Source organism: Larus michahellis, chromosome 2, assembly GCF_964199755.1.
Source record: "Larus michahellis chromosome 2, bLarMic1.1, whole genome shotgun sequence".
NCBI lineage: Eukaryota > Metazoa > Chordata > Aves > Charadriiformes > Laridae > Larus > Larus michahellis.
Genome location: NC_133897.1, coordinates 160,996,987 through 161,008,663, shown reverse-complemented (window position 1 = coordinate 161,008,663; position 11,677 = coordinate 160,996,987). Strand labels below are relative to the sequence as shown.

The 11,677-nt window shown below is 44.6% G+C and overlaps 1 protein-coding gene across 1 annotated transcript in view; it reads left to right on the top strand.

The window, feature by feature from the left end:
* The first annotated feature begins 5,261 nt into the window (after nt 1-5,261).
* Nucleotides 5,262-11,677, top strand: part of NDRG1 (N-myc downstream regulated 1) — a 42,952-nt gene continuing 36,536 nt past the window's right edge. The window contains exon 1 of the mRNA XM_074577879.1: nt 5,262-5,353. The gene's annotated coding sequence lies outside the window, so the exon portion shown is untranslated. The remainder of the gene's footprint in view (nt 5,354-11,677) is intronic.

The following is an 11,677-nucleotide window of genomic DNA, read 5'->3' as shown; positions in this document are numbered from 1 at the left end:
CTGTCCTTCTTGAACCGGGGAGCCCACAACTGGACACAGCACTCCAGGTGTGGCCTCACCAAGGCAGAGTAGAGGGGGAGGATGACCTCCCTCCACCTGCTGGCCACACTCTTCTTGATGCACCCCAGGATGCCATTGGCCTTCTTGGCCACAAGGGCACATTGCTGGCTCATGGGCATCCTGTTGTCCACCAGGACTCCCAGGTCTCTTTCAGCTGAGCTGCTCTCCAGCAGGTCAGCCCCCAACCTGTACTGGTACATGGGGTTATTCCTCCCCAGGTGCAGCACCCTGCACTTGCCCTTGTTGAATTTCATAAGGTTTCTCTCTGCCCAACTCTCCAGCCTGTCCAGGTCTCTCTGGATGGCAGCACAGCCTTCCGGTGTGTCAGCCACCCCTCCCTGTTTTGTATCATCAGAGTTGCTCTAGATCCTAACCGAAACACCAGTTGGGATTTCTTCCTCTTTGTTTTATCTCATGCAAGTTTCAGAGATCCCCTGCTGGCTTAATCTTTGCACAAAAGACAGCTTTGAAAATGAAGGCCCTCTTCTTGAGTTCTTGGTGCGAGAGACAGGTTTTAACCCAGATATTGCAATTTGAGCCTTTTCTGTTTGGAGGAGGAGTGGAAGTATGCGTCAAGTCACAATTCCCCTTCCAACCGTAGCAGGGATATGAAACCATCTTCCCACCTTCACAATGACATCTGTGAGCTGCAGAACCAAATTTTTCCTTTTTCCTGTCTGGCTTGATGAATTTTCTTTATTTTTACAGAATACATTAGCTCCAACAGGAGAAATTGCCGGCAAAATATTGTGCAATGGGTATATAACCACCCAGTAGACTGTGGTTAAGACTTTTTCCTGGTAAGCAGAAGACCTGTGCTCAAACATAACTGAGTAAGTATAGTATCTGAAACCAAGTCCCTCAGATGCCTGCATTATCTGTGGGTTACGGACTGTGAGGCAGTACTGGCGAAAGCACTCACTGACCATAGGTATTCATCTCTCAGAGAGAACTCACTTGAAAACCTTATGTGGAAATAAACATAAAATCTATTTTAGACCTTGCCACTCTTGGCTTTTTCTCTTGGCTAGCTTTAATATTTACCACTCATCATGTTGACTTCTCAGAAACCCAGTTCTTAGGCACTTAGTTGTCCGCATGCATTGGACTGAAAGCGCGAGTGCCGAACGCGGGACGGGGCAGCCCTGTCACTCAGCAGCTGAGTCCTGCTGTGATTTTAGCTCACAGATTCCACCCCAATTAACAGAACTTCCTGCAAAAATTTTCCCTCTGATGAAACTCTACACCAAAAACCTTTTGAAAGGACATAGCTATTCAAAGCAAAACAAAACCGAACCCCCAATCCCCTCCATTTGTTGAATGAACTTACAGATAAACCCTGGTCTTCTAAAATACATTAAAAAAAATCTACTTCCTTTGCAAATGGCAGGAAGTTCATATTGCAAGACCAACTAAATGACTCACCCCGCATCTATGCTTTTGCTGAACCAGATAAACCTGCCAAAAGCAGTTTCCAAACTGGAAATAAGTACTTCTGTGGGGATATGAATAACATCAGGCAAATCTCTGACAAGGGCATGTGAATCTGCAGTCTGTGGTGTTATTTATTTATATTTTTTATTGAGGTCAGTGCCCTTAGTTCAAAGCTGCATTGGATAATTTTTTGGAAAGACAACTGATCTGTATGGCTACATGTCAGCATCATCAAGGGATCCAAAGGCAACAACAAAAGGCTGTAGTAGAATAAAATTCCCGGTGGATGGGGTGTGATATTTGATGGGTCACACAGGGAATTCTTTTGACATGAACCAGCAAACACCAAGTATATTTTTCATAAAACATGTAGCTTAATCCAAAATTATCCCTGATGCATTGTTAGCAAGAACAAGGGAACACCCAGTTACTTTTGCAGTGACTAATAATATTACCACTGTTTAAATGTAAACAGTGTGCAGAGATCTTTCAAAGGAAATGCACAATATTATTTGCAAAAAATAATGCTGTGCTCTTACTTTATTCAAGTCTTTTTCCTTCTTTGCTGCTGCAGTACAACCACTGAAATTTCCTGAGTTAATGCTGGCATGGCAAAAAATATAACGTCAAAGGAAAGAAGGACAGTCTCATAATTAAAATCTGTTTCCATAGCATTGAAATAGATGGAATTGCTACCCTTCAGTGGACTTTGGATCAGGTCTCTAGTCTGGTGGTTCTTCATTTGCACCACCCGCTTTCCCCTGGAGCCTTGTAAGCATTGATTAGTTAATGGCTTTAAAGTGCTATTTAAATGCTGAAATATTGTTATTGCCAGGTATTGGAACACATAGGCAGGTTTCTGCTCAGCACATATGATTAGTCTTTCTCTAGCATGGAAACATGCCATTTCCCTTCTTTGTGCAAACGTGTCTTAGTGTGTGCGTACACCTATGATAACCCAGTTTGGTAAAACAAAATAAAACAGTACATCAAGGACTTGTTTACTTCAGTTTTAAAAATGCTGGAGACCTATGCTGCGGTCCCAAGTGAAAGCCATAGACAGCACTGGAGAGGGTTGGTGCTTTCCGGCTCGTTTGAACAGCCCGTTCGCTCGTATAGGAATGGACATCTAGGGCTGGGCACCAACCCCCCATAGAAATGCTCTTCTGAAAAGGACAAGCACATGCCAGCTGCATAAAGCTAATTTATTAAATAAAAACATATTTATAGCTGGAGTAGTCAGGTTTTCAATGGACCCATGTGGGTGGCAGCTTTTCTCGTCTCCCTAGCACAGTGGTTCCTAAAGCACACAAGTCCGTACACGTACAGGTACTGGTACATGAGCCACTCAGCTGCTGTGGGAACACGGCGCGAGCAGTCGTGCAGCCCAGCACGGGGTGAAAACTCACTGAGGTTGTGGCTGTTGCATTGTCAGCAGTGCCCCTCTGGCAAATTAAGCCTTGAAATTCCTGTTTTCCCTACCTGTCTTCTAAGTAGACTTTTTCAAGCAGCGGGGAATGATGTTCCCCAAGCTTTCAGCTGTGCTCCCTTCTGGCACGTGGCAGGATCTGGCTCTCTGAGTAAAAACTTTTGCTATTACATCTTCACATAGTGAAATACTTCCTAACTTGGATTTTTGGAGTGACTTCATTTTCTTTTGCAATCCACCCTCAGAAGACCCTGTAAATCACCATGTTATTCTCAGTCATAACTAGCAAAATAGCTGGGAATGGTGCTTGAGCCAGTGAAGGCTCAGTTTGGATGCACACATTCTCAGGCTTTCCTACTCACGTGGGCTAGCAGCTACTGACTCCTGGGGGCTTCTACCTGCCCATCTCCAACAATTTTTAGGGTCCAACCCTACCTGTGATCTAAATAACAAACAAACTGCCAAGGTCAAAGCAAAAGAAAACACTTCATTCCAGTTCTCCAGTTCATTCCAGCCTCAGTACTTGTTTTTACTGCAAAAGTCTGCATTTAGTGCACAGGGAACAGTTCATTCTACTTGAATCCCTGGAACTTTCAGCCCCTTCCCCAAAAAGCAGCCAAGCACAGCAGACTGAAAAACTGCTTGAGGATGGGCCAAACCACACAGTTCAGACACTGACCCAGATCTGTTTTCCGAGGGACTGAATGTTTCTGAGCTAGGATTTTATTTCATGGTCAGATGAAGGAAGGATTAATCCCTTGGAAAATTAGTCAAGCCCATCTTCTTGTTCTAGCATTTGCACTTGTTCCATAACTTTAGGAGCCACTGAGCTAGACAGATCTTCCATAACAAACATAGCAAGCCAGTGATTGGATGACGTAAGTTTGAAGATATGTCTTCAAAATAGGCTCAGTTGCAAATTAAATTATTTGTGATGGTTTCATTCGTTTCCTGGCCTCACAGTTTAAAATGAGTATGAAAAAGGTTAGACCTTTTATGATGAAGAAACCAAAGAAAGCACACACAGAGCAGTGCTGTCTTAGAATGACAAATGATTCTCTTTTGTTGTTTTAGAAATACTTTTCATTCTTGCAGACCTTTTCATTCTTGCAGACCTCTTTGCTAATCAAAGGTAAGAAAACATGATAAGAAATTTCCTTTATTCTACACTTAGTAATATTTCAGAGTTATTGCTGTACAACATGGTCTCCCACCGTTTTGTGGTGGAAAAGGAACCAGAAGCTGGGTTAGCAGGAGAGAAGCTAATATGCATTTGAACAGCAGCAAGCTTTTATGGACTGGACTTAATAAGCTTATTGTATAGCTGAGAAAACAGAGGCAGAGAGTTGAACAGAGTTTCAGAGTTTCAGGCCACTGCCTGAGGGAGAATGATAACATGCTGGGGATTTCATCAGTTTGGGTCACAGTAACCTGCCGTAAAAGTGAGGTTGTTAAGTGAAATCACAGACACGGGGCAAGTGCACTTTACAGAAAAGTCACAGAAAAAGCAGCTCAGGCTGTCACAGTTTAACCCGCCCCTTAGCGGGTGGCTACATGCAGAACTGTGTATATAGAGATATTCTTTACTCAGCAGGCTAGGGCCTCTTTTTGGAATAAACGATTAGCTGCGCTTCTTGCCAAAGAGCTGTTTGCTGGGAAACTCACACAGCACTTGCAGCACCCGCTGCACCCTCTGAACTTCATCAGAAATATGTGAAGGCATTATTTTCTTTCAACTGCAATCAGAGTTCCTTCCTAGTGGTCATGCTAATCTATGAGCATAGATTTTGCAATTCTGGGTCTGGTAAACAGACTTATTTTTATATTGTGGCACATACATCCGCACTTTTTTGACCATACGTGCCAGGACCCTGCTGCTGTTGTCCTTTGCTCAGTCTCTCCCAAGACTGATAAACGTTCGGTCCTTGGGCAAACCCTCGCACGCACTCGTCTCTCCTCACCAAATTGTGTGAAACCTCTTCCTCCCGGCACAGTAACGCTTCGGGAAGCAGGTCTCAGCCGTTCACTGCTGCCAAAGCTTGCCCGGCAAAGGGATGTCAGAGGCGAGCCTCCTCCCGGCTGGGCTGCGCGCCTGGACGAAAGCGGGACCCGGGCTCGCGGGTGTGCGCCGGGGTTCCCCGCTGATATTTAGGGACCCTGTGAAGACCGGGCAGCCGGGACGTAGCCGCCGCAAACATCTGCGGGCGACGTGGGGGGGAGCCCCGGGGCGCGGGGACGGACGGGCGGAGCCGCGGAACGGGTGGCGGCCCGCCCCGTGCTCCCGTCGGGGAGGCGGCGGCGGCGGCGGCGGCGGGCAGCGCCGCCCGGCGGGCGGGGCGCGGGCTATAAATCCGCCCCGCGGCGGCGGGCGGGCGGCGGTCGGAGCGCGGCGGCGGCAGCAGCGGCACGGGGAGAGCGGTAGCACAGCAGGTAAGGGGTGGTCCCTTCGTCCATCTGCCTATCCAACCATCCACCTAACTACCTGTCCATCCATCTGCCTACCTATCCATCTACCTACATATCCACCCGTCCGTCCATCCAGCCCCGCGGGCCTTGCAGCCCCTTTGAGAGTGCATCCTTGCATCACCTTCCCTTTTTTTTTTTTTCCTAATCAATAAATCCCTCCCCCCTTCCCCCTTCCAAGCAGGGTTTTCCTGGATGCTGATAGAGGAGCGGGTGGCTTTTAGTGGGCTGGTGGCTGTGTGCTGGTGGGAGGGAGCGGTGGATGGGGTGCCTCGAGCTGTACCCCGGACATTCTCAGTTGTGGAGGCAGCTGTTGGATGCTGCTGCCACAGTCCAGGCTCCCCTGGCAGCAGTGGACTGGGCTGGGCTGGGCTGGAAAACAGCTGCAAAATGACGGCACATACTTTTCCTACGGAAGTTAACTACTGGCGCTTGTTGCTTGTGCCTGTCTGCTCTTGCTGCTCTGTGTTTGAATTTGGGGCAGAGGACAGACTTGACTGGTGTCCAGCCCTTACCAGTCAGTTGTTTCAGTGGGGTCATTGTCTCCATATATGATAATAGGCGCAGTTTGCTGTCCGTGCTTCCAGGCACTGCTCAGGTTCAGAGCACTTCATGGTAGTGTTTGCAGTGGAGGCAGAGCCACATACTGGGTCTGATGAAATAAGTGATTTCACTTCTGCTAGGGAGGATGTTTCGGTTAACGCTTTCCACTGTGTTATGGTTTTCCTATGAAACATGTTCAAACTGTCATTGCTCATTGTCTTACATGCTGTTTTATAAAGACCACACTGCCTGATTTTGCACCCCATCCCCAGAATAGGGTTCCCTTTAGGCTTCAGATAGAAGTATTTACCAATTGTGTTATTTGGGCCTTTTTCTCCTCAGTTGTCTGTTTAAATAGGAACTGTATTTGTAAGTTGTAGTGGCATGGAAGAGGTCAAAGACCACATGAAGCTTTCTGTCCAGATTCTCTGCAAGGTGTTCCACTGTTTTGACTTCCTCTGGCTTTTTGTCAACTTTTTTTTGTGTGTGTCCCCGTCTGCCAAAGATATACAGCTGCTGAAAACCTCACTGTTGAGGGCAAGCAATGGAAATAGCCTGTAAACAGGAGCTATCAAATGCTTCAGGTAAACACGTGAGAAGCCTGCCTTGCTGGTTTTAGTGTTGGCTGTTACAGCCATAACTTACGTCAAAACTTCAGCCAGTGGCATTAGGCTGGTCACTTTGAACTTGGCTCTTGGGAACATTTTTTTTTTTTAATTTTGTGCTCTTTTAACCAGAGTCTAACGTAGTTTGACATAGAATGACTGTGTTTTTATCACAAGTACTTGAGTAAACAGCAGGCAGCTAATGCTGTATGATGTCCTCTGCGCAGCAAGAATTTAATGACTGTGGATGAAATGGTAAAACTCAGGAGTAGGTGCAGCAAAAATAAAGTGTTCCTTAAAGGTCTATACAGTTCCCAGAGTACTAATAAGCTCTGTGCCCTTGAAGAAGAATAATGCATGAGTGTGTTCAGGGGCAACTGGTGTGTGTTTTGACATGGAAAATACAGATGCAGTGGAAACAGGTTTTAATGTAGTAATGAGAGACTACTTAGGGTGTGTATGGTTTCTGTACCGAATATTTTTTGATATAAACTGAACAGATGCCATGGCATAACAGTTTGGGGAACTGGAGACCGCAGCTTCTGAATCTGAGTTCCTTGCACTGCAATTTAGCAGATGCTTGAGTGGGATGGATTTCAGCTTTGAACCAAAATTTCTACAGTCAGTGAACTGAGAGGTGAACCCTGCCCCCTGAGAACGGGCACTCTGCAAAAGTGGCTGGACTAGAAGGCCTTGACAAGCTGGGGCTTATATTTGTTCCCCTTAGGAAAAAGGTTTTGTGTACTGATTCCCTACATTCATGGGCCATTTCACCCAAGGTGACAGCAGGATAGAGATGTCAAACTGTCAGGTGTCCACAGAATTTGGCAATAGCCAAAGGAGTGTCACCCACTGCTGAGAGAGGGCTGCCACATGTGCCTGCCTGTCTTTGGGAACCAGTGTCCGCGGCACCAAAAACAGAGTCTAAGTTTTTCTGTTTCTCCCTTGCACAATGGCTTTTTTGTTCTTACCAAAATAAAAGGGGATGCTAAAGCCGTGACAGATCATCTGGGTAGACTGTATGAATGCGCAGTGGCATTTTCTTTACTCCAGTGGGAGATACTCTGCCCTTTGATTATTCCTTTTTGCACTATGTCAGTTACATGGGGAGATCACAGTGCACCTTGGGAGACACTTTGGCATGGGAGCCTGGTCCTTAGAAACAGTTGTAAGGCAGTTGAGAAACTTGCTTGTGTAGTTCAGGTGGGATTAGCAGTGAACGGTGGTAAGAAAAATTCTTTCATTCAGATTTTTAAACCTAAGTGATTAATTTGTTTGACTGAAGTGCAACATCCATCTTCTCATGACCAGCTTAAGGCATTTTGGCAAACTTCTAACTTCCCATAGAAAATACTGTTTTTTCACTTAACCTCATTAGAGCCTGAGAATCTGTTGCACAAAACGTGGAGCATATATGTAATGAGACATTTCCTGCTTCTATTGTCTCAAAATAGACAAAGAGTGAACGAAAAGATGCAGAAGGGGTGAAACTGTCTTGAAGGTCTTCATTCTGAATGAAGACAACCAGAAAACTGTGAAACTCTCAAAAATAATACAGATTCTAATTGTGGTGGATCAGCAATGTTTACATCATGTGTACAGCTGGAAGCCTAAGGTCACAAAAGCCAGTTTGCTGTCAGGGGAGAGTACGGCCTGGGAAACCAGCAGCCTGGATCAGTTCAGTCCCAGCAGTGTGCAGCAAGAGTGACTTTCTCTAGTTGCTCTGGTTTGACCACTTGCAAGGAAAACCTTCTGAAACCCAGGAGATGCAACTGCTTGATATTAATAGGGTTGAAACGCTGGTCCTTGAGAGGAAGTGTGACTTCCAGATGACAGTTTGTTTACATCCAACTTCCACATTGTGTCACAGCACCTAGAAATCTCAAGCAGAAGTTCAGAAGATGATTGGACTAGATGGGTGACCCTGCTCTGGCAGGGGGTTGGACTAGATGATCTCCAGAGGTCCCTTCCAACCCTATGATTCTATGATTCTATGATTCTATGATTCTAAGAGCCCATTTTTGTCCTGTCAGTGTTTCGCTAAATAGATGGCATTGTACGTAGACTGCCCTTTAGCTTCAGCTTTTAGGTGTAAATTTGTAAGTTTACCTAATGTGTGGTGGTGCTGCCCCTGCGGCCTTTTTCGGTGAAGAGCTTCCCTGGAGCGAGGAGTGGGGAGTGAGGTGTGGATCTCCAGCTGCCAGCAGGTCAAGGAAGCAATAGTTACTCCTCTGCCATCTGTCAAAAGCTCTGTCCCAAACATTGCGATTAAATTACTTTCTCGTACTGGAACGTCGTGGGAAATACTCTGAAACTGTTTAAAAGGCTGAGAGTAAGGCAATCCCATTTCCAGGTTTGGTGGTGTGTGTTGCTACGGATGACTAAAATCTGGGTTAGGCCTCTCGGAAATCAATGGCCATGAATATAATGGCTATTGAACTTGGTGTTTCTCTCCAATGGTGGTGATTTTTTTTTTCCCTATCTGTGTCACTTCCAGAGCCCTGGGTAACTTCAGCGAGGCCAGTCAGCAGGAGGTAATCCCTATTGTTAATTCCCTTTGGCCGCAGAGTTGGAGCAGCAGTAAGGAACCATTCATAGGTCCTCCTGAGTGTGTGATCATGTATCGTTAAAGTGTTATTATGACACAATTAAATTCAGTACTGAGCGTCCATGAGAATGAGTGCCATTATTTACCATTTAATCCAGCACAGCAAGTGCTCAGAGAGGAAAGCCTGCAATTATCCAAGTTTCAGACTCAAACACGCAAGCTCTCGTGTTGGGCGATGAGGGAGATGAGTTTAGTTTTACATTTAGCTAAGGGCTGCTGCAGGATCAGGCCTGTTTTGTTTCCCAACTGGCATGAGAGTGTTGTCTTTGGATAATGCCCAGCGGTTTGTTGTCAAAGGGGATGTTCTCCACGCAGAGGTGCTCCGCTTGCTGATGCACAGCTGGACTGCCTGTGCTGATGAAATTTTCCACAGCTGTATCTGTTTGTACAAAGCAGGATGTATGTCAATTCTACTGCTCTTATTTTGTGTGGCTGATCACGTTTCCTATGTTTCTTCTGGGTTTTGCACTGCTTCCTTTCAGTTAATTGTCACAATTTTAATGTATCTTTTTCATCTGTCAGTCAGTTTTTTTTTTTTCTCTTTATAGCTGGAAGTTGGTCAGTGCAGATCTTCCTTTTCAAGCCCTGTTTTTAAAACTGGATATTCACTACTTTTCCAAGCCTTTAACTGTCTGCTTCCTGTCTGAACTAAGTATAGCTTCAAAAGTATAGCTATTTTAGCTTATTTTCTACCATGCATGTGCAAGGCCGGTCTGCTAGTACTGTGTGGATGATGTGAAAATTAGTGGAAAGGGCAAACCTTAAGACCTAGTGCTGCATGAAAACCTGACTGTAAAACAAATCTTGCCCTGTGCTTTCAACCCTCTCTTGTTTTTCTGTGTGTGTGTGCCGTTGCCATTTCACCACTTTTCCAACTTGACTTCTTTAAGAAATGATGATTTTTTAGGAAGTAAAAAGTAAGTGATAAGGATCTTAATCTGTAATGCCCCTGACGAAGATTCTGTAAGTGGGGACACTGGTGTTCAAAGCAAAAGAGTGGTAATACATTTTATTTATATACATGTGTGTTTATTGGTAGGCATAAGGCGACATGGAAAAGTAATCAGCACAGTAAAGTAGAACACAGCTTTTAAAGGAAACTTTATTTCTGAACGCAGTGAGCAGACATCCAGATGGGAAATGCACTGCTAGAGGAAGGAAGGATTGCTCTTGCTGTGGGTTTTTGGGTTGCTTCCTTCAGGAAGCTCATGTGCACCTTGTCAAACTAATGATGTCATTTTCCTACTGCTGTAGTTCTAGAAGGTGCTCTAAACGCTCTTTCGATGTATTGTATGTAACATATCCCAGCTAAATTTTAAGATGCCTTTGTGTCCTTGGACAAAGTTGCGGCATAGGGGTTTATGTGGCTATTCTATGAAAGAGATGCACTGCAGAGTTTTATGATGAACCTTCATATTATGGCAAATTCAAAATACTCTTCTTTTCCCTACATGATTCAATTTTAGAGCATTGCGTATTTTTTTTCCCACGTGAAACATACTGAATTTTATGAAGTTGTGTATAAAATACTAATCTTACATAAAAACTTGGGCACACATAACTCCAACCTGCCTTGTAAATGAAACCTGGAAAGTGATAACTGTAAGTTCTCTGCCTGATGTAACAGATGCTAACCTGCAGCATGGATGGGTAAAGTTTTGAAAAAAGTCAGCTGAGGAAGAAGAATTGCTTTTTGCCCACTTTGAAAGACTTTGAAAGGCCTTATTTTGAGAAGCGAGGAGTATTCTGGAACTGGATGGTGCTGACTTAGATGCTCCCTCACCAGTCCCATCTGTGTGATGCAGGCAGGAGCGTGCTCAGTTCTTGGGAAGATCGTCATGTATCTCTAGGTGCCGAGGCTTGCAGGCAATGGAAGACTGTTACACAAGTCTAGTCCCGAGTAGTTCAGCATGTGCAAATGCTTAAATTTGGATAATTTTATAACAAGACTTTATTGGGAAGAATGAAAGATGTCCCCTTAATACAATGACCATTTGTGCAAAGTTTGAGTTAAGACTAAGATCTAGAATGCTAAAGTTCATCCTAGAAAAGGGGACTGGGAGCTCACAGGAACAAAATAATATCCATAAATTATACTTTCCTCCTCAAAAACAAACAAAAACCCTCTGACACTTGTCATGGAAAACTTCAGCCCAGACATTTTGGCAAGTGTTATAAAGAGAACTTGTAACAGCAATGAGAAAACAATTTTAATAGGTGGCAGAACAAGTTGTATATGTACTCAGAAGCTGTAACCCATATAGTATGACCTAATGAATAATGTAATTTAAGATACTTCATCAACCTTATCTGTGATGTTTTGTAACTTAAGTGCGCATCTTTGCAACGTCAACTTAAAAATTCAAAACATATAAAAAGAAACCACTATGTACTTGCAAGGGTGCAACCTAGAGGGACAGATAACATTCCTCATCTCTGAGTATACTACGAGCCGGTCCCTTCTGGAATAATCTCAGTATGGTTTTGCCTCTAACTTGCACAGAACCACCCACTTTTTGAAGCAGTTGCAGCTGG